The sequence below is a fragment of the Grammomys surdaster genome, unplaced genomic scaffold (genome assembly GCF_004785775.1).
Source record: "Grammomys surdaster isolate TR1022 unplaced genomic scaffold, NIH_TR_1.0 149, whole genome shotgun sequence".
Lineage (NCBI taxonomy): Eukaryota > Metazoa > Chordata > Mammalia > Rodentia > Muridae > Grammomys > Grammomys surdaster.
The window spans coordinates 5,922,430-5,943,383 of record NW_021604607.1 but is presented as its reverse complement, the minus strand read 5'-3'; the positions used below and the strand labels follow the sequence as shown (position 1 = coordinate 5,943,383).

Here is a 20,954-nt window from a genome sequence, read left to right as displayed (position 1 = left end):
CAAAGAATTAGATGATATGTCAATTCCACAGTTCAAGTTAAGTTTCACCTCTTACTCTGCTTCATAGAGTGTTTTTTTATAGTTACAGTATAGGATATTTGGAGATGCCTGCTTTTAATGACTGCTCCTTTGCCTTTTTCTCAATCTCTTTATTATTTTCTATCAGTGAAACAAACACCCTGGAGATGAGCCTCCTTGGGATGGAGATGATCATCAAGTGAACTTTATTGCACCTTTAGTTTCCCATTATGTTTCCTTAAATATTGCTTAAGGGGAAAATCAATAGATATAAATAGAAAATGTTCAAGTGTGATGAATATACACTTTAAGTGAAGAGTTTAAAATACACAGATCATGTTGTATGTGATTGCTTATTTATTTATTTATTTATTATTTATTTTTGTTGTTCTAGAGCTTTTAGGTGCTCTGTTAAGTTATTAGTATAAAATCTCACCAATTTCTTTTTGAAGGAGTTTAGTGCTCTTACCTTTCCTCTTAGCATGGCTTTTATTGTGTATATATGATTCTACTAGAATCAGCACATAACAGCAGTTTTATAGACATTAGCTACTATTGCTGAGGGAGGGAGGAATAGGTGCACTATAGAAACCTAGGGCTCTGCTTGGCTTGAATTACACATATACTCATGCTACAACAAAGCAACTAGAAACCTGTTTCTTTCCTCACATACAATGAGCTACACACACATGTATACGTGTGCACATGAATGTGTATATACAGTCATATACACAAAACACACACCAACATTTATACACACACATGCAAACATACACACACACATACACACACATACAATTCTCTAAAGAAAATCACTTACTCTGAACTATAGCTCCTGTATGCTATATGCCATTTTATGTTTATCTACTATTTAAATATTCCTCAAAAATAAAATAAAAGTACATAAATAGAGGCTCTTTGGCTTGAACTGATGTAGAATGCATGGTAATAAATCAAATTGTGTCTCAGATTGAATATTTAGTGGAAAAAAACATTATACTATTTTATGCCTGTGCACAGACATGAATCATATTGCAATCATACTAAAGATTAAAAAGAACATTCACAGTGAACAAAGGCTTACATAACTGAAATCTGTCAATCAAGACAGAAAAATGTACCAATCCTGCCCCTAGAAGCCAATTCCTCTTCCTTTTGAAACCCCCAAAAGGTGGTCTTCTGGCATAAGTAGCCAGCTCTTTGTACCATAGTTTCTGCTTTCATGTGATCTTTAACAAAATTCTTAGCTGCTTTGCACCTTATATATTCTTTGAATAAGATGCCAAGGACCTTGAAACACCAAGTCATCTCAGATCATGGACATTAATTATATTACTGTATCACCTTTATTAGCTTTACAGCTATGTATTCAAACACTTTTCCTGATTTAATTCCTTTTTACTCGTGAAAACATTATCCTGGGGCCCAGAAAAGTAGCATTCTCTCCACAGATTATAAATAAACAATAATTGACAAATCAAATTGCTTGTATTTCTTAGTGATAGTTTATAACACCATTACTATTGTTGATTGTTTATAATATTTTTGATAATCATTTTAAAATCTTGTTTTGATCCATGGATAAAATATCTTCATATGGCTATTCAATAAAATAAAGAACATCATAATCATTTTATTTTTGCTTTAGTCATGCAATGTCTTTCCAAGAACACAGACTTTCAGACTGTTAAAAGCCTACAAAAATGAGAAAATATTGTTTTTACTCTGTAGTGAACCACCAGATTTTATTCAGAATGAACTATTATTTTCAATATCCATAAATATATTTTCATAACCTGAAAGAGTATTAATCCCAAGCTTTTGTCTCACAAGGCAAGACAATCAGAGAAAATAAATATTTATATGAGTTACATAAATATGAAAAATGAAAAAGTTAATATAAATGACTATTCTGCTTATAATATGTATGTGTGTGTTTTGATGGAAGTAAACATAAAAATGTGATGCCCTGAGAGATGTGCAGATGATGATGATGTGTTGTCTTCTTTGCTATATTAGGAATTAATGTAGCTGATCCATACTACTTATAACTGAACATAACTTGTCAAAAACAGATCAGTTTCAACATATGGAGACAAAAATCAAATTTAGGATATGTTCTACTCAGTTTTATCTAGTAAATTAGTAGTAAAAGATGGGGTGTTGGCAAATGGTTCATGCCAACAAGATCTATCTCACTATGTTTTCAAACAGACAAAATGTAACACTAATATCTAGAAATGACTTGAATTGGAAGTACAAGCTAACAAATAAAAAGCCTAGTACTGGAATATGACATCTGCCTTGGATTTGTTGATCAGTGAGTTCCCATAGACCACAAGACATTAAAAACTATTGTCAATAGTCTACCCTCCAGAACTTAAGTGTAAGGCTTTATGGCTGAAGTCATGCACATGTCATACAATATAGAGTTATCAATCTGGTACTTACCTAGATACTTCAACACTTCTGGTTATCTGTTATATTAATAAAAGGTGCTATGCAGAACTTGTAAAAGACAAAGATCATAATCAGTCTTACCCAACTGTGAGCCCTGATGGCTACAATAATGAATGCACTGGAAAGACAAGCCCCCTTAGTGCAATAGTGGCATGAAAATCATGTGTATAACTAAACAGTTTCTGATTTGATTAAGATCCTGCCTACAACATGAAACCTATACTTGACACCACTGTCCAACCAAAAACTTCTGGGTAGAAAAGGCATCAATATAGAGAAGTAAGTAGGCACAGTATTAAATTGACTTCTAAAGAATTACTATTATACCAACTTGGATAAGGACAAGTGAGTCATAGGCAGAGTCATAGTGACCTGTCCCCTGAACCTCCACCTAGCTGATACCCAGTTCTGAAAGATATCTGTATTTCCCCTGAACACCCAGACTCCAGTGTCATCCCCTTCCCCACATCCTGCCTTTCTGTGTTTATAACCCCTGTGTGAATGAATTACAATTTGAGAAAAAATAAATTATTTAAAAAAAGAATTACTATTGTAATTGTGTAGATTAATGTATCACTCATCCTTTATCACAGAATCTTCTATTTGCAGTATACATAAAGACCTACACCTGGCCAAAGTGCAGAGTATTAACTACTACAGAATATTCATGCTTTAATGTAAAACATATATCATATCTGCTACCCTAAAGGCTCAAGTGTCTAAACGGAAAGAGTATCTTCTGCACACACCAAATAACTTCACATATGAAATTATAGTTGCTGTGGAACATGCTCAGACACATACAAACTCAAGATAGATCAAATTCAAGCATGGAGAGAAGATGGACACAGATTTGTACCACATAGCTGAGGAACTATTGACAACTGATGGAATTGAGAACAGGTAAAGTGGGTTGTTTTTTAAGAGTGTCACTCTTAGTAAGTTGACCACACTCTACTGTAAGTCCATTTATCCAATAATATTTGATTTGTATAAATGGAAATTGATTGGCAAAGAAAAAGAGAAGACAAAGTTATGTGTATACTGACCAAGCCAGCTCAGTCAGTCAACAGGTTCTCCAGTGAAGGAGTGAAGATTAAAAGAAAAGAGACAGTTAGACAATATTGCAGCATTACCCCAGCCAGTTCTGAGGCTGAAGGCAGGTTTATTCCCCCTCCCTTTTTCTTTTAAACCATTTTAGTTACATGCAAGTATTTAGGTCAGTTCTAGGTTGAGGAATCAACAATACAATAGATACAATAGTCAGGGAACAAACAAGGCAATAGACAAGTCCGGTGATCACTCCTGTGATCAATCTCATGATTACTGCTTCTAAGGGCTCATCAGGATGACAAAAATATCTGAGCCTACTTCCCTGTCCTAGCCCACGGTCATATTCATGCCTGAGGCCTACTTCTATGTTCTAGCCCAAGACTTGGATTCCTGACTGAAATTACTTCTCTGATTTAGCCTAAAATTAGATTCCTGACTGAACTTATTTCCTTGTCATGGCCCAACGTCAGATTCCCACCTAAAGCCCATTTCCTTGTCCTGGTCCAATGTCAGATTCCTGCCAAGCAGCCTCAAAAGCTCTCCACAGTATACAATAGAAGGGGTGGATTTGGAAGAAGTTGTTAGGGGTAATTATGGTGATCAAAACACAGTGTACTACATTTCCTTCCAAAGAACTAATAATAATTCATATTAAATTAAAAGAGAATAATGAGCAAGGACACAGTCTGAATTGAATATTTATAATTGAAAATGCATGTGGTCATTGGTATCTCAAAATTGTGGAATTCTTAATTTATATATAGAGATATTTTAAAGATATGTCCCAAATCTAGTCAAGTATGTATTACACCACATAGACTGTAATTATATGCAGATTTTACACATGTGCATTTCAACTATAAGGTATTATTTGAGACAATATAGGTAAATTTACACTGTGGCATTTTATACAGGCTCAATTAGTTTTGATTTTAGAATATTTCTTATTTAGATTTCTAGATAGATCTATTTATTTTTTATTTTATGAGAATGTATATGAATATATAGCTATCACATCCTTGTAGGTACCCATGTACCCATGACACAGTAGAGGGCTACAGATTCCCAGAAATTGGAGTTACAGGTGGTTGTATGGTGCTTAAATCAGTATCTGTACTGGAAGCCAAACTTGGTCCTCTGGAAGAACAGCAATTAAGCAAGTACTCTTCATCTCTGAGCCATACCTCCTAACCCACATCTTAGATTTTTAATTATAATACATAATCTATGAAGAATTTAGCCTTATTATAAGTATAAACCACTCTATATATCTTTATTATTTTCATAAACATTACATGATTATATTTATTAAAAAAATCATAATAATGACATTGTCATCTACTCACAAGTCAAATAAAGAAAATGATTTATACATAAAATCATTTCACTGGGTCCAATATATAAACGTCCATATATCCTAAATTTATCTTTGTGCTCACATCTAGTGTCTACTGTCATAGTCATGGTTTCAACTTAACAATTCTATTTTAAGAAAATGTTGGCCTTTCTGGCTAGCGCCTTCTGCTGGGGCAGACTGCCAGCTAGCCTGCTCCCTTGAAGACACCACAGCCTATGAGCAACCCAGCAGATCACCTGCACACATGGCAGATGATACTACAGCCTGAGACATCCCAGGAGATCCCCTGCACACAGAACAACTGACACCACAGCTTTAAGGCATCCCATGAGTTCCTCTGCAAACAAGGCAACAAGGCAACGGACACCACAGTCTGAAGACCTCCTAGAAGCTCTGCAGCATGAAGGGGAACTGAACTCAACAGACTGAAAGGTTCCCTGGAGTTCTGCTGCACACTGGAAAACAGAAAGCATACTCCTTAGCCCCCTGAAGAACAGCTTCACACAGAACAACAGCTTGATTGCTCCTCTGAGACCCAACAGTCTGAAGGCCCCTCTCAGGAGATCTGCTGCAGCCAGTACAACAGATCAACAGCTTCTCTACCTCTCTGAAAACCCCACAGTCAAAAGATGCCACAGGAGGTCTGCTATAGCCAGGGCCACAGGCTTTCCAGGAGACCTGAAGCAACCTAACAACAAAAGAGGCAAGCTCCAGACAGAGACATCCAGACCAGGAAACACCAGGGATAACCAGATGATCAGAGGTAAGCTCAAACCCATAACTAACAGAAATAAATATACTTTGGCATCATCAGAACCCAGTTCTCCCACCACAGCAAGTCCTGAATACGCCAATATACCTGAAAATCAGGAAGCTGACCTAAAATCCTATTTCATGAAGATAATATAGAGTCCTTTAAGGAGGATATTAATAAGTCACTGAAAGAAATACAGGAAATCACAAGTAAACAGGTAGAAGACCTTAAGAAAGAAACAAATAAATCCTTTAAAGAAATGCAGGAAAACACAATCAAACAGGTGAAGAAATTGTACAAAGTGGTCCAAGATGTAAGTAGAAGTAAAAACAGTAAATAAAACGCAAATGAAGGCAACATTGAAATGGAAATCCTAGAAAAGAGGTCAGGAATTACAGATATAATTATCACCAACAGAATACAAGAGATAGAAGAGAGAATTTCAGGGGTAGAATATACCTTAGAAGATATAGACATAACTGTCAAAGAGAATTCAAAATGTAAAAAACTCCTAATGCAAAACATCAAGGAAACCCAGGATACAATGAAAAGACCAAATTTAAGAATAATAGAAACAGAGGAGAGCGAAGATTCTCAGCTCAAATAACCCAAAAATGTCTTCAAGAAAATAACAGAAGAAAATTTCCCCAACCTAAAGAAATAATGACCATAAATGTACAAGAAGCCTATAGAACATGAAATAAATTGAACCAGAAAAGAAAATCATCTCATCACAAAATAGTCAAAACAATAAATGCACAGAATGAAGAAAGACTATAAAATGCTGCAAGGCAAAAGGGTCAAGTAACATATAAAAGCAGACCTATCAGAATTACACCAGACTTTAAAACAGAGACACTAAAAGCCAGAAGAGCCTGTACAGAGGTCATGCAAAATGTAAGAAAACAAAGATGTCAACCCAGGCTACTATACCCAACAAAACTCTCAATCAGCATAGATGGAGAAACCGAAATATTCCAAGAAAAAACCAAATTCAAACAATATCTAACTACCAAGCCAGCCGTACAGAGGATTTTAGAAGGAAAAGTCCAACACAAAGAGAGACCTACACCAAAGACAAAACAAGATATTAATCACATCAGAACAAAGCCAAAGTAGAGAATTGTAGGACCATGAAAGGATGACTTGGTCTCTGGTAGAGCACTGGCTTTGAGATAGCCGGAGATCCAACAGGTGTCCATTGCCTGTGTAGGGACAGCACATATCTCGACATGGCCCCAGATTCCAGACTCCTGACATATAGTCTAAGATCTCCATTTGATCTGTGCCTTGCATTGTCACGTAGGGCTACAGGTAAAGGGCACGACTACAGGTTTCAGCCTCAAGAGATTTCCATATTAAAATGAGTTACCTAAAGGCCAGAGGGTGTAGCTAATTAAGTGACCCTCTCCCCTTTTCCTTCCCTATTTAAGTCAGCTCCCTCTCCAGGCTTAAGTGTGGGGTGCACCCAGACCATCTGCATATGCCATTAACGATAAAGCTTTGGAACCCCAGACTTTCTCGTGTTATTCGGGCCTGTCATCATGTTGCTGTCATGGAAGACCTACCTTTCTGCACTCCAGCCACTGGGACTGCCTCTTCAACAAGCAGCCGTCCCAAGCCAAAGGAGCACTTTTCGCAGAGCCCAGTGCCAGAGTTCTCTCTGTCCCACTTGCCTCTCTCAGCACGCACTGCTTGCTCCCCACTTCCATTCTGCAGCAATCTCAGTGGCGTGTGAGAACCCCCAGGATTGAGGCCAATGGATCCCCGGCTGCCTCCAGGCTCGGAGAACCCCGCACGAGAACGCTACTCCTGCCCCGAGGAAACCAGGCTGAGTTTGCTCCTGGCCCAGGTGCAAGCCCACATGCATCCACTTGGCACTGCATGAGACAAATGCAGCCAAGCTTCCCACATGCTTCTGCTTCTCTGTGGTGGACCTCCACCTCCCTCAAGCACCCTCCCTGGGCAGAAGACACACAGACCAACAATGAAACTGAGATTCAAGCTCTCGCGACTGCACCTGGGCCCTTCAGCATTTCCTGGAAGAGTATCACGCGCACATAATGCCACCTACAAAAACAAAAGTAACAGGAACTTACAATCATCTGTGTTTAATATGCCTCAATATTAATGGACTCAACTCATCTATGAAAAGATAACAGACTGGATATACAAACAAGACCCAGAATTTTGCTACATACAGGAAACACACTCAGTGACACAGACAGACACTACCTCAGAGTAAAGGCTGGAAAACAATTTTCCAAGCAAATGCTCGCAAGAAACAAGCTGGAGTTGCCATCCTAATATTCAATAACATAGACTTCCAACAAAAAGCTATCAATTGAGATGAGAAAGGACACTTCATATTCATCAAAGAAAAAATTCACCAAGTCCTAAACATTTGTGTCCCAAATGCACTCACATTCATAACAGAAACTTTACTAAAGCTCAAAACACACATTGAATCCCACACAATAATAATGAGTGACTTCAATCCACCACTCTCACTAATGGACAGACCATTGAAACAGAAATTAAACAGAGACACTGTCAAACTAATAGAGGTTATGAACCAAATGGATTTAAAAGATATTTACAAAATATTACATCCTTAAACAAAAGAATACATCTTCTATTCAGCACCTCATGGTACCTTTTCCAAAACTGACCATATAATCAGTCACAAAACAAGTGTGAACAGATATAAGAAGACTGCAATCATCTAATGCATCCTATCAGATCATCATGGCCTAGGGCTGGTCATCAACAAAGATGGAATCAACAGAAAACCCACATACCCATGGAAACTGAACAACTCTACTCAATGATAACTTGGTCAGGAAAGAAATAAAGAAAGAAATTAAAGACTTCCTAAAATTCAATGAAAATAAGGACACAGCGTACCTAACCTTATGAGACACAATGAAAGCAGTGCTAAGAGGAAAAATTATTGCAATAAATGCCCTGGTAAAGATAAAAGAGATCCTACACTACCAACTTAACATCACACCTGAAAGCTCTAGGACAAAAAGAAGCAAATAGACCTAAGAGGAATAGAGGGCAAAAAATAGTAAAACCCAGGACTGAAATCAACCAAATAAAAACAAAGAAAACTATACAGAGAATCAACAAAACCAAAAGCTGATCTTTGAATCAACAAGAACGATAAAGCCCTAACCAACCTAACTGTCCCAGAGACAGTATGCAAATTAAGAAGATCAAAAATGAAAAGGGAGACATAACCACAGAAACTGAGGAAATTAAAAAAATCATCAGATCCTACTACAATAACCTCTACTCAACTAAACAGGAAAATTTAGATAAAATGGATGATTTTGTTTTGGACAGATATCTCATAACAAAGTAAAATCAAAACCAGATAGATTATCTTAACCATCTCATATTTACTAAGGAAATAGAAGTCATTTAAATCCTCCCAACCAAAAAATGTCCAGGATCAGATGGCTTTAGTGCAGCATTGTACCAGACCTTTAGTATCCAATAATAATAATAATATTAATAAAATAACAAAACAATAAAGAAAAACAAACAACCATACAAAATAATGTTTAGATAATGTAAAAACATACAAAATAATTCCAGATAATGGAACAGGCTATTTCAGTTGAGCATTTGAGACTTTTTGGAATGAATTTAATATTACCCATATTACTGGAATTCCTTAAAATTGTCACAAACAAGGACTGTGGAGGGGGCCCATGGAATTTTAAAGCATGGAATTCCTTAATATTGTCAAAAACAAGGACTGTGGAGGAGGCCCTTGGAATTTTAAAGCAATATCTTCATAAAATAAAAAAGGGGAGGTATATCCCCATAGACCACAAAATAAATAAATAAATAAATAAATAAATAAATAAATAGAAGATGTAATACAACAATGTTCCTCAAACTACTCAATAAAATAGATTCAGAAAAAACACTACTTGTTTCATTCTATGAAGTCACAATTATTCTGATACCTAAACCACAAAATGACAAAAAGAAAGAGAACATCAGAAAAATGTTGCATATGAATACCAATGCAAAAATTACTCAATAAAATTCTTGCAAAATGAATTCAACAACAAATCAAAACATTGTTCTCTATGATCAAGTAGTCTTCATCTCATGGATGGTAAGTTGATTCAATATGCATTAACCGTAATCTACTATATAAACAAACTCAAGGAGAAAATTAACATGATCATCTACTTAGATGCTGAAAAAGTATTTGACGAAATACATTACCCCTTCATGTTAAAAGTAGTGGAAAGATCAGAAATTCCAGGTCCTTACATAAATATAATACAAACAATTTACATCAAACCAACAGCCAATATCAAATTAAATGGAGAGATACTTGAAGCAATCCCACTAAAATCAGAAACAAGACAAGGATGCCCACTCTCTTCATATCTATTCAATATAGTAATCAAAATTCTTGCTAGAACAATTAGAAAAAAAAAGAGATCAAGAGGATATAAATTGGCAAAGAAGAAGTAAAGGTATCGCTATTTGTAGAAGATATGATTGTATACTTAAGTTACCCCCAAAAATTTACCAGAGAACTTCTACAACTGATAAACAAATTAAGAAAAGTGACTGGGTATAAAATTAACTCAAATACTGATATAGCCTTTCTTTATGCAGATGATAGACAAACTATAGTCACAAGTAATATAAAATTCCTTGATTAACTCTAACCAAACAAATGAATGATATCTATTACAAGAATTTCAAGTCCCTCAAGAAAGAAGTCACAGAAGACCTCAGAAAATAGAGAGATCTCCCCATGCTCATGGTTTGGTAGAATTAACATAGAAGCCAAAAATATACAATGAAAAAAAAAAAAAAGAAAACATCTTCAATAAATGTTGTTAGTCTAGCTGGCAGTCTGTATGTAGAAAAGATGTAAGCAGAACCATATTTGTCACCTTACACAAAGCTCAAGTTCAAGTGGATCGAGGAATTCAACATAAAATCAGATACACTCAATTTAATAAAGAGAATGTGGGAAAGAACCTCAAACTCATTGGCACAGGGAAAGCTTCCTAAACAGAACTCCAAAGTTCTAATATCAAGAATTGATAAATGAGACCTCATGAAATTGGAAAGCTTCTGTAAGGCAAAGGACATAGTTGGACAAATTGGCAACCTATAGATTGGAAAAAAGCCTTCGCTAACCTCCTATCTTATAGAGAGCTAATACACAAAATGTATGAAGAACTCAAGAAGGTAACCACCTAAAAAACCAAACAATCCAATCATAAAATGTGCATAGAATTAAACAGAATTTATAACAGAAGAATCTCAAATGGCTGAGAAGCAGGTAAAGAATTGGTGAAAGTCCTTACTCATCACAGAAATGCAAATCAAAATGACCCTGAGATTCCACCTTACACAGAATGTTTAAAATCAAAACCTTATGTGACAGCCCACATTGGCAAGAATTTAGAGAAAGAGGAACTCTCCTCCATTACTGGTAAGATTGCGAGCTGATAAAACCACTCTGGAAATCAATCTGGAGGTTCCTCAGAAAACCAGAAAAAGTTATACCTGGTGACCCAGCTATACTGCTCTTGGGCATATACCGAAAAGATGCCCCACCATGCCACAGGGGCACATGTTCCATTATGTTCATTGGCCTTATTTTTGGTAGCTAGAAGGTGGAAAAAAAGAAAAAGAACCAGATGTCCCACAAGAGAAGAATGGCTACAGAAAATGTGGTTCATTTACACAATGGAATACTACTCAACTGTTAAGAACAAGGACATCATGAGTTTTACAGGCAAATGGGTGGAACTAGAAAATATCATCCTGAGTAGCGTAACTTAGACCCAAAATTATATGCATGGTATAATTTGGTATACCATGGTATAATATTACTCACTAATAATTGGATATTAGCCAAAAAGTACAGAATTCCCAGGATACAATGTACAGAACTCAAGAAGGCTAACAAGCTGAAGGGTCCAAATGAGAATGCCTCAATCCCACTTGGGAAAGAGAAGAAAGCCATCTCAGGAGGCAGCTGGATGACATGATCAGGTATAGGGGTGAACAGGACTGAAGCCCCGAGGGACAGCAGAAAGAATGGAAACAAGTAACCTCTGGAAGTAGAAGGTGGGGGCAGGGGAAGCCTCTAGAATGTACAAGAGACTTGGGAGGTGAGAGAATCTCAGGACTCAAAAGGAGGGACCTTTCATGAAAAGCCCTACAATATGGAGAGGGAAATTTTAGAGTCTACATTTAGTAGAAAGACAGGGCAACAAGTGGAAGGATGGGGTTGCCATCCCACAGTCAAATACTCTAACCCAGAATTGTTTCTGTCTGAAAGAACTGCAGGAACAAAAATGGAGAAGAGCCTGAGGAAAAGGAGATCCAGTGACATACCCAAATTAGGATCCAGCTCAGGAGGAGGATCTAAGGCCTGACATTATTACTGATGCTATAGTGTGCTTACAGACAGGAACCTATCATGACTGCCTTCTAAAAGGCCCAACAAGTAGCTGAATCAGATGCAGATATTTACAACCAACCAATGACTAGAAGCTGGTGACCGCTGTGGTTAAATTATGGAAAAGCAGGAAGAAGTTGAGGAGGAGGAAAACCCCATAGGAAGACCAGCAGTCTCAACTAATCTGGACCCACTCAGACATTGGGTCACCAACCAGGCAGCATACACCACCTGATATAAGGCTGCCAACATATATACAGCAGAAGACTGCCAGGTCTGGACCCAGAGAAGATGTACCTTACCCTCGAGAGATTTGGGGCCCCAGGAAGTGGGGAGGTTTGGTGAGGTAAGGGTGTGGGGACATCCTCTCGGAAACAGGGGGTGTATGAGGTATGGGATGTGAAGCATTCGAGGGTAGAGTAGGAGGGGGATAAATTCTGGACTGTAACAAAAGACTAAAGAATAAATTTTAAAAATGAGAGAGAGGGAGATAAACCCCACATTATTTATCATGGAAATTCCACTAATATTAAGTAGTAAGTGCTACAAATATTTTAGGTCATGAACACAATATTTTATTTTTTCTTATTTTATTTCTTTTATTTGTGCAACTGACATACTGAAACAAAACATTCTTTCTCCCTGCACATGATGAAACCAGAAACATAAACTTATAAAAGCAATGATATACATATATACCCTTGGGACAACACCTTACTCTATACTTCTTTTCAAGACAGTTGCGAAGTAAGTCTGACTGGCATCATATGGTTCAGGCACATTTGAAATAAAATCTTCAAAATTAGGCTACAATAACTATTGTATTCAATTAGTGCCCTTCCTACCTGTCATTGTAGCTTCTTTCTTATTTGAAAATTTTGATGTTCAAAGTACATGTCTCTGTATTCTCACTTTCCTTTCTTGATTTTAATCTAACTTCAAATTAGAGTTTTACAAATAATTTCTTGTATGTGTTATAATACATACAAGATATTTAAGGTAACATCGAATATAATGTTTCTTTTTCTCTAGAAAGACTATTTACTATTTCCACAATTTAGATTACAAACAAGTATTTGTCCTAGTTGTGGATTCGTATGTCTGGTTTATTTTCTGGAGAAATCAAATTTCAAAGAAGAAACATTTCCAGTGTCAAGTTATTGATTTTAATCTTTAATTTAACATACTGTAAAAGAATAGTTACCCCTCCATCTTCATCTTTATATGTAAATAAGCTGAATTTAACTAATTGTAAGAAAAAGATTTTGACACTAGACACTCCATCTACCCACTGTCTTTAGAGAAGGAAAAAAAGTACAGCAATTTACAGTGAGTTTAAAAAATTTACCAAGAAAATCCACAAATAGCATTCTGAAAAAGCTGTTGGTCATTCCCACATCACATTGCCAGTAGCTTCAAATATTCAGAAAACTCGAAGAGGTGAAAGAATCATCATATGAGGACTTTTTCTTTAGATATCATAATCTTTTAGATGTCATATCTGCTATGAAAAATTGTCTAATAGCTAGAAATTATTGTAAGAAATTTAATAAACCAAATACTTAAGTGTAAAATTTGTAAGGCAGAGCATATTCACACAAGGTCTTAGCTATCTTTTACAAGTATGTTGAATGTCTTTTGTAGGGTTTCAACTGTTTTTGTAGATAAGCAGGAATAAAAATTTTAGTTCTGGGAGCAACCTTTTCCTTACTCATTAAATCAGCAAAGTTATATCAACATTGGTGGCTGAATTTAAAGAGTAAAATATGATCTAAATGTTTGTATAACTATCTAAATTAAACAATGGAAGATTTTATTATTAACACAGCAATATAAACTAACATTTTATAAATATTTATTATGGAAATACTAAAACTGTACTAACATTTTACTGCTACTTTTAAATCAACATACTGTATGAAATTGAACTTGATTTCCTGAGATCATGAATATTATATGTATGAGTAAATACCACAATGATATTTGAAATCTTCATCATATAGAGCAGATAGTTTGAGTCTGCCAGAAAGCTAGGTTCAGAGTCAAATAGTTCTACATCTCCTTCTTTTATTTTTATTTTTAATACTGTCCATTAATTTTTTTTCTTCACTTTACATCCCAATCACCATGCTCCTCTTTCCTCTCCTTGCAGTCTCATCCTTACAAGTCCCTTCCACATTATCCCCTTATCTTCAGAGAAGGGTAAGCATCCCTTGGGTACCAACTCACCTTAGGATATCTAGACTAGATACATTCTGACCCCAGTGAAGCCCAATCAGGCAGTCCAGGTATGGAAAATATATCCAATGGCTGAGAACATAGACCAAGACAGCCCCTGCTCCACTTAATAGGGGACCAACATGAAGACTAACCTGCACATTTGCTACAAATGTATAGAGGGCCTAGATTGAACCTGTGTATACTTTCTGAGTGGTGGCCCAGTCTATGTGAGTCCCTATGGGCTCAGGTAGGCTGACTCTGTAGGTCTTCTTATAGTGTTCTTGACCCCTCTAACTTGCTCAATTCTGCTCCCCAGTCTTCCACAAGACTCCCTGACCTTCGCCTGATGTTTGGATATGGGTCTCTGCACCTTCCTCTATCTGATGCTAGATGAAGAATCTGAGGAGACAGATATTTTAGCTTCCTGTCTTCAGTCTATAGTAGAATATCATTAATAGTATCAGGGATTGGTGTACTTACATGGGAAGGATCTCAATTTGGAGCAGTTACAGGTTAGCTGTTCCCTCAGTCACTGCTTCATCCTTGTCCCTACACATCTTTTAGGTAAGACACATTTTGTGTTGAAGTTTTTATAGGTGGATAAATGTCCCCCATTTGTACTCTGGAAGTTTTGCTTAGCTACAGAAGGTTGCCACTTTATTTTGTATATTCCCTTTTGGTAGGAAATTCAACTAGTATCACCCTTCATAAACTCCCTGTACTTTCCCCTGTCCCAGACCTCCAACTAGTCCTAGAGATGTCTGCACTGATTTTCAGTCTCACTCTCACATCTCTTCTGACCCTTCTTCACAATCTAATCACCATCCTGCTCCCTTCCTCATTTCATTTTCCTCACTAGTTCCCTCTCTCCATCCTTGTTTAATGACTGTTTAGTTTCACCTTATGGATAATATTCATAACTCCTCCTTTGGGACCTGCTTATTACCCAGTTACTTTGGATATATGGATTGTAGCATGATTATCCTGTATATTATGGCTAACATCTGGTTCTTGATTGCCTCATTCAGGATGATATTCTGAAGTATCATACATTTGTCTGGAAATTAATGATGTTTTTATTTTTAATATCTGCATAGTATGTCATGTGTGAATGTACCACATTTTCTTTATTGGTCCTTTGATTGAGGAACATCTAAGTTGTTTCCAGTTTTAGCTAGTACGACTAAAGTTACTGTCAACATAGTTGGCAGTTTCTCAGAAAACTGGAAATAGTTCTACCTCATGACACAGCTATATCACTCTTAGTCATATAGCCAAAAGATGCCCCAATGTACAAGGACACTTGTGCAATAATGTACATTTGACTCTTAATCCTGTTAATATAGTTCAAAATGCATAAGGCAAAGTATTTTCTATTTAAAAGACTGCATAAAGAAAGTCACCTGTTCTGCTATCTCCATTCCAGATAAAACATGGCCTGTTCTTGGAATAGAGAAACAATCATGTAGAAATAATTATATTCAAAAACCTTCTCAAATTGAAAGTTTTAATAAAAATGTGGATCAATCTGGGAAATAAGAACTGGCCAGGAGAAAATTATATTGTCCTCTATATGAGGATAACTGAGGAAAATTAGTGGTTATAGGCAGATCAGACAATATTATAAACTACCATGAAAGATAAAACAAATTAACTCTATTGTCAGGATCTGCATATATATTTTTTTGGCAGACTTTTCTCTTACTGTCTAAGGGCAAATGATTTACAACAAACATCAGAATGGAAAGAGAGTATTCAGAAGAAGCAGAAATCAGAACATATCATAAACATGCCTGCTTCCATTGTTTCACATGGAGGCTAATAAGAAGGAACATTTTGTAGATGGTAGCATTGGTTAATGTTCTCTAATTCACCTATTAAAATGAGTATATTTAACTTTCTGAGAATTTTGTAAGAGAATAATTTTTGCACTTATACGCAATGGAATATAACTTAGTCGTCTAGAGTTTTCTACTAAAAGAAACAAAACTTCTACCAAAGCAACTTCATGTTTACAATAACATTTTGGCATCATTTAAAAAAAATCTCCTTTTCCTTAACTTACTTTTAAATGTATAGAAAACAGCAGTACTAAGTGCTTATTGAACTTCATTCTAGAGAGAGAAAGAAATTCCAACCAGTTCCAGTGAGCTAACAGCAGTGAATATTTGGGTAATTATTAAATGAGGGCAAGCTTCTGGTCTATGAACACAAGCACAGTAGAAAAACCCGTCTGACTTTGATTGCTCTGTGTCTTGCCTTCTGAAATTAAAAATAAATTTTCTCTATTCCAGGCCCATCTGAGAAGTTAAATACCTTCTTTTCTCAAACTAACTACAACACATAGGCATATAATTGTAATCTTCCTTCACATCTCTGTATACTAGCAGGAGTGAAGAGAATTTCAAACTTAGCTACTCTATATCTAAGAGGAAGAAATCCTATATAAAGAGTACAAAGACAATAGTCTTTGTTAGATTTCCTAAGTATATTATTATTTGTAGCCTCTTGAGTATGAATAGTCCTATTTTGAAATAACAATGTGATTTATATATGGCTAGCCATTTCATATTGAAATGGAACATGGAAAAAGGAAATTGTTTGGGTTTTTCTAAAAGATTTTCTTTTGACCTGAAGGCTGATTAAACAAGTATATTTTGCTTTTTCACTTAGGAGCCTGTTCTTGTTACATTGTTGTGGTCCTTGTAACAAAACTGTACCACACCTTTGTACCACTACAGGTGGTATAGTCTATGTTTCGAATCACAATTTGTATTAGTAAAGTACTATGAGAGTCACTAAAGGATCCCAAATAAATTCTGATATATAATATAAAATACAGCCTGGAAGAACTGTGAAGAGGGAGTACTAGGAGTGGGGAATGACTAGGAAGTAGACTACCTTCATTGAGTAAACAGAGTTTCATTTGAGTCCTGTTGGCAAAAGTGATCTAAAAAATGACTAGGATTGCTGTGTGGTGAGAGAGAACCCATGTTGAAGAGCCCATAGGCAAACTACATGGAAAAGTTGACTCCATCAACTAAATATAAAGAGGTAACATGGTTACAAGTCCATAGGCAAAGTAGAAATTGGATAGAAATACTATACGGAAAGAACTGACATGTTTAACACCCTATAAGCAAAATGAAAGAAGTTGGCTAGAAATTTCATATAGAAAGAAGTGACATGATAAAGAGTCCACAGGCAAAATAGGAGTGTGATAAAAGTAGAGAGTGGTTCTTATTCTGCTAAAGGGGTTACTAAGAAAAAATGTTGGAATGGAGAGATACCTCTGCAGTTAAGAGTACCTACTGATCATGCAGAGGACTCATGTTTGATTTCTGACACATTCATCAGATGGCTCACAACACCTGCAACTATAGCTTGAGGGACTCAGGCTTTCATGTTATTCTTACCTTCACAAATATGTAATAAACAAAAATAATTATTAAAAAGAAATCTAAGAAAGAAAAAGGTTCCTTCATTTAAGAGTTAACTATTAATATAAAAAAGTAATAGTGGTCAATGATTTAGCAGTTGTGTTCTAACAACTACATACAGGAACTACAATGCTGGCTTTGAAAATAGAATTTCCAAAGAGTCCTAGACCCTAGCAATGAGATAGAGACTATAAACCATCTTCAGGTACATGGGTCCATAAGTAGATCTATACATGTATGTTTCTTAGATTTTTTTTTCATGATTTCAATAAGTTTTTAAACTTCTATGGTTCAATCTGAGACATTCCTATCTCCTCAGCTTTGCTTAAAAGTATATTATAAATGAATCAATTTTTTCATAAGTATATTCTTGATGTGGTTGGGGACCAAGAGTCAGGACTAATGTCTGGGGTTTGTGGTAAAAAGATGACTAAAGCAGGAATGTTTGGAGGCCAAGGGTAAGAGTAGAAGACTTTTTGTTGTTGTTTTGTTTTTAAACTTGCTTTATGAGTTTTATCAGAATGATTTTTTTTAATTTTCCATTGATTCTTTGGGAATTTCATATCATACATGCCAGTTCCATTCATGCCCCCATCTACTCTCTGCCCCTACAATAACTTCTCAAGTTAAAATAAATAAAAGTAGCTAAAACGTAAACAAAACAAAACATAGAGTAGAGAATATCTCTTAATTAAAGCTTCAGTGTGTCACAGTGTGTCTCACAATATACCACTCTATTCACACATCTTCATTTGTGAATGAACATTACCAGTACTGCTGATCCAAAGTTGTAAGAACTCCATGACATAGCACTAGAATATAACCTAGAACTAACCTTTTCACACTCTGAATAGTTGACAGACTATGAACATTTTCAGTTTGGCCAACTCCACATCCTATATCCTGGCCTGGGTAGTAGTTGACCTGGTCAACCATCTTACTCGGTGTTATCTGCACTACCAAGGAGAGCTTTCTAGCACTGCCCATCCAAGAAACCCAGTACTGTCATGGCAGGAGGCAGGGTTGTCTCTTTCTCTGTTATCCCTTCTTCCTTCTGGGCTTTCTCATTCACACTCATACTTTTAGAGTCAGCTCCATTGTGCTGCCCAGTTAAAGGACAGTGTCTTAGCTAGGATTTCATTTCTATGAAGAGACATCCTGGCCAAGGCAACTCTTATGAAAACAAACAATTAATTTGAGGTGGCTTATGGTTGCACAGGTTTTGCCCATTGTAATCATAGCAGGAAGCATGGCAGCATGTAGTCAGACATGGTGCTGGAGAAGCTGACTGTTCTTCATCTTGATTCAAAGGCAATCAGGCAAGACTGACACTTCTGCACTAGCCCAAAGCCCACTCCCACACTTATGCAATTCTTTAAATAAGGCCACACATACTAGGGCAAGGCCAAACTTCCTAATAGTGCACTTCCCATGGGCTAAGCATATTCAAGTCACCACACTCAAGGTTCACTTTTTGGCAGGATTTCTTATCCATTTCTTTTTCTGGCTTAGAGTTTGCACTATAATAGAACTCTGATTGAATTTGGGTTAACATCAAGTCTTGCACTCTCCTCCCTCCATTTCTCTCCACTTCTTTTTTACTCTGGATAACTCCTAGAATTCCTTCCTCCTTACTTTCCAAAGGGCTGTGAGCCTCTTTCTGTCCACTGCCCTCTTCTGGTCCTGGTTGACTATGAATTACATTCTTTATCTCAAGTGTTTGATTTGCTTTTAATTCTTGTTTGCATTTCTAGCGCTAGGAATCAGTCATGGAGAATGTATATTGTTTGTAGATACTCTGAAATATAGACTATTTTAAAAGTAAAACCATATGTATATACTTCTGAAATAGACATTGGAGTCTATGCATGAGAAAGTAGTTATAAAATGGTTCAGGAAGGATGTGGAAAATGTATATAATAGGTATGAAACAAATTGCTGTAAAGGAAAATATTTCCTAGCTTTAAAATGTGTCAGAATTCTTAATCTTAGCCCTCATAGTAAGAGAATATCTTGTGTGAGGATCATTCCATGTAGATTGGCTTTAGTCATGTCCATGGGATATTTTTGAATACTAATTGATGTAGAAGAGACTAACTTGTTTATGTTTATAAGCCTAAAATAGTATTAGAATATCTTCTTATTTATATAATATATTCTCATTTAAATGAAGATTTTAATATTCATTTACATCATGAAAAATAATAGAATTTATGAAATTCTCTTTTTGACAACTCAGATTTGGCATTTTCTTGTTTTTAACTTGTTTCTAACTTATCTCTCCAATCATCTACCCCTGCCTCATGTCTATAGTTTACTTGCCAAGATTCTTCCTTGTTCCTTCAAAAGTGTAGGAAGATATGCTTCTGAGGACTAGGTGCTTGGTAAAAGGTTAATAATAGTCTTCTGTTTCACAAATATTTAGCAAGGATCATCTTGATTCCAAATTAGTTGTCCACTTTTTGGATGGATATAAGTTTGATTAGAAATATACAATTTATGCTTGGACAGAGACCAGAGTGGGTCATTCTATCCCTTACTATTTTCCCACTGCACCTCTCAAAAAAAGTCTATTTTTCTATTCATTGGTTTTTTTTTTTTACAAGTTTTCAGTTATTTTATTATTTTTAATTGTTATTATTTTTTATTGGATATTTTACTTACATTTCAGATGTTATTCTCTTACCGCATTGCCACCCCGCATGTCCAGGAATCCCCAATCCCATCCCCCCTCCTGCTTCTATGAGGATGTCCCTCCACCCACAACCCCACTCCCACTTCCCCACCCTCGAATTCCCTCACACATGACGTCCAGCCTACATGTGACCAAAGATCTCCTCTCCCACCTATGCCCGACAGGGCCATCCTCCCTTACATATACAGATGGTGCCATGGGACCCTCCAAGTGTGCTCCTAGGATAGCTGTTTAGACCCTGGGAGCTCTGGTTTGTTGGTATTGTTGCTCTCCTCATGGGGCAGCAAATCCTTTCCGCTCCTTCAGTCTTCAAACTAATTCCTCCATTGGGAACACTTTGATCAGTTCAATGATTAGTTGTGAGCATCCGCCTCTGAATATGTCAGACTCTGGCAGACCTCTAAGGTCACAGCTATATCAGGCTCCTGTCAGCATGCACTTCCTGACATTGAAATCAGCACCTACCTTTGGTGACTGCACAAGGTCACCAAATAAAT

General features: G+C 36.3%; 1 pseudogene; it reads right to left on the bottom strand.

Moving 5' to 3' along the window:
• Nucleotides 1-18,698, bottom strand: part of LOC114619252 — a 68,944-nt pseudogene extending 50,246 nt beyond the window's left edge.
• Nucleotides 18,699-20,954: the final 2,256 nt, after the last annotated feature.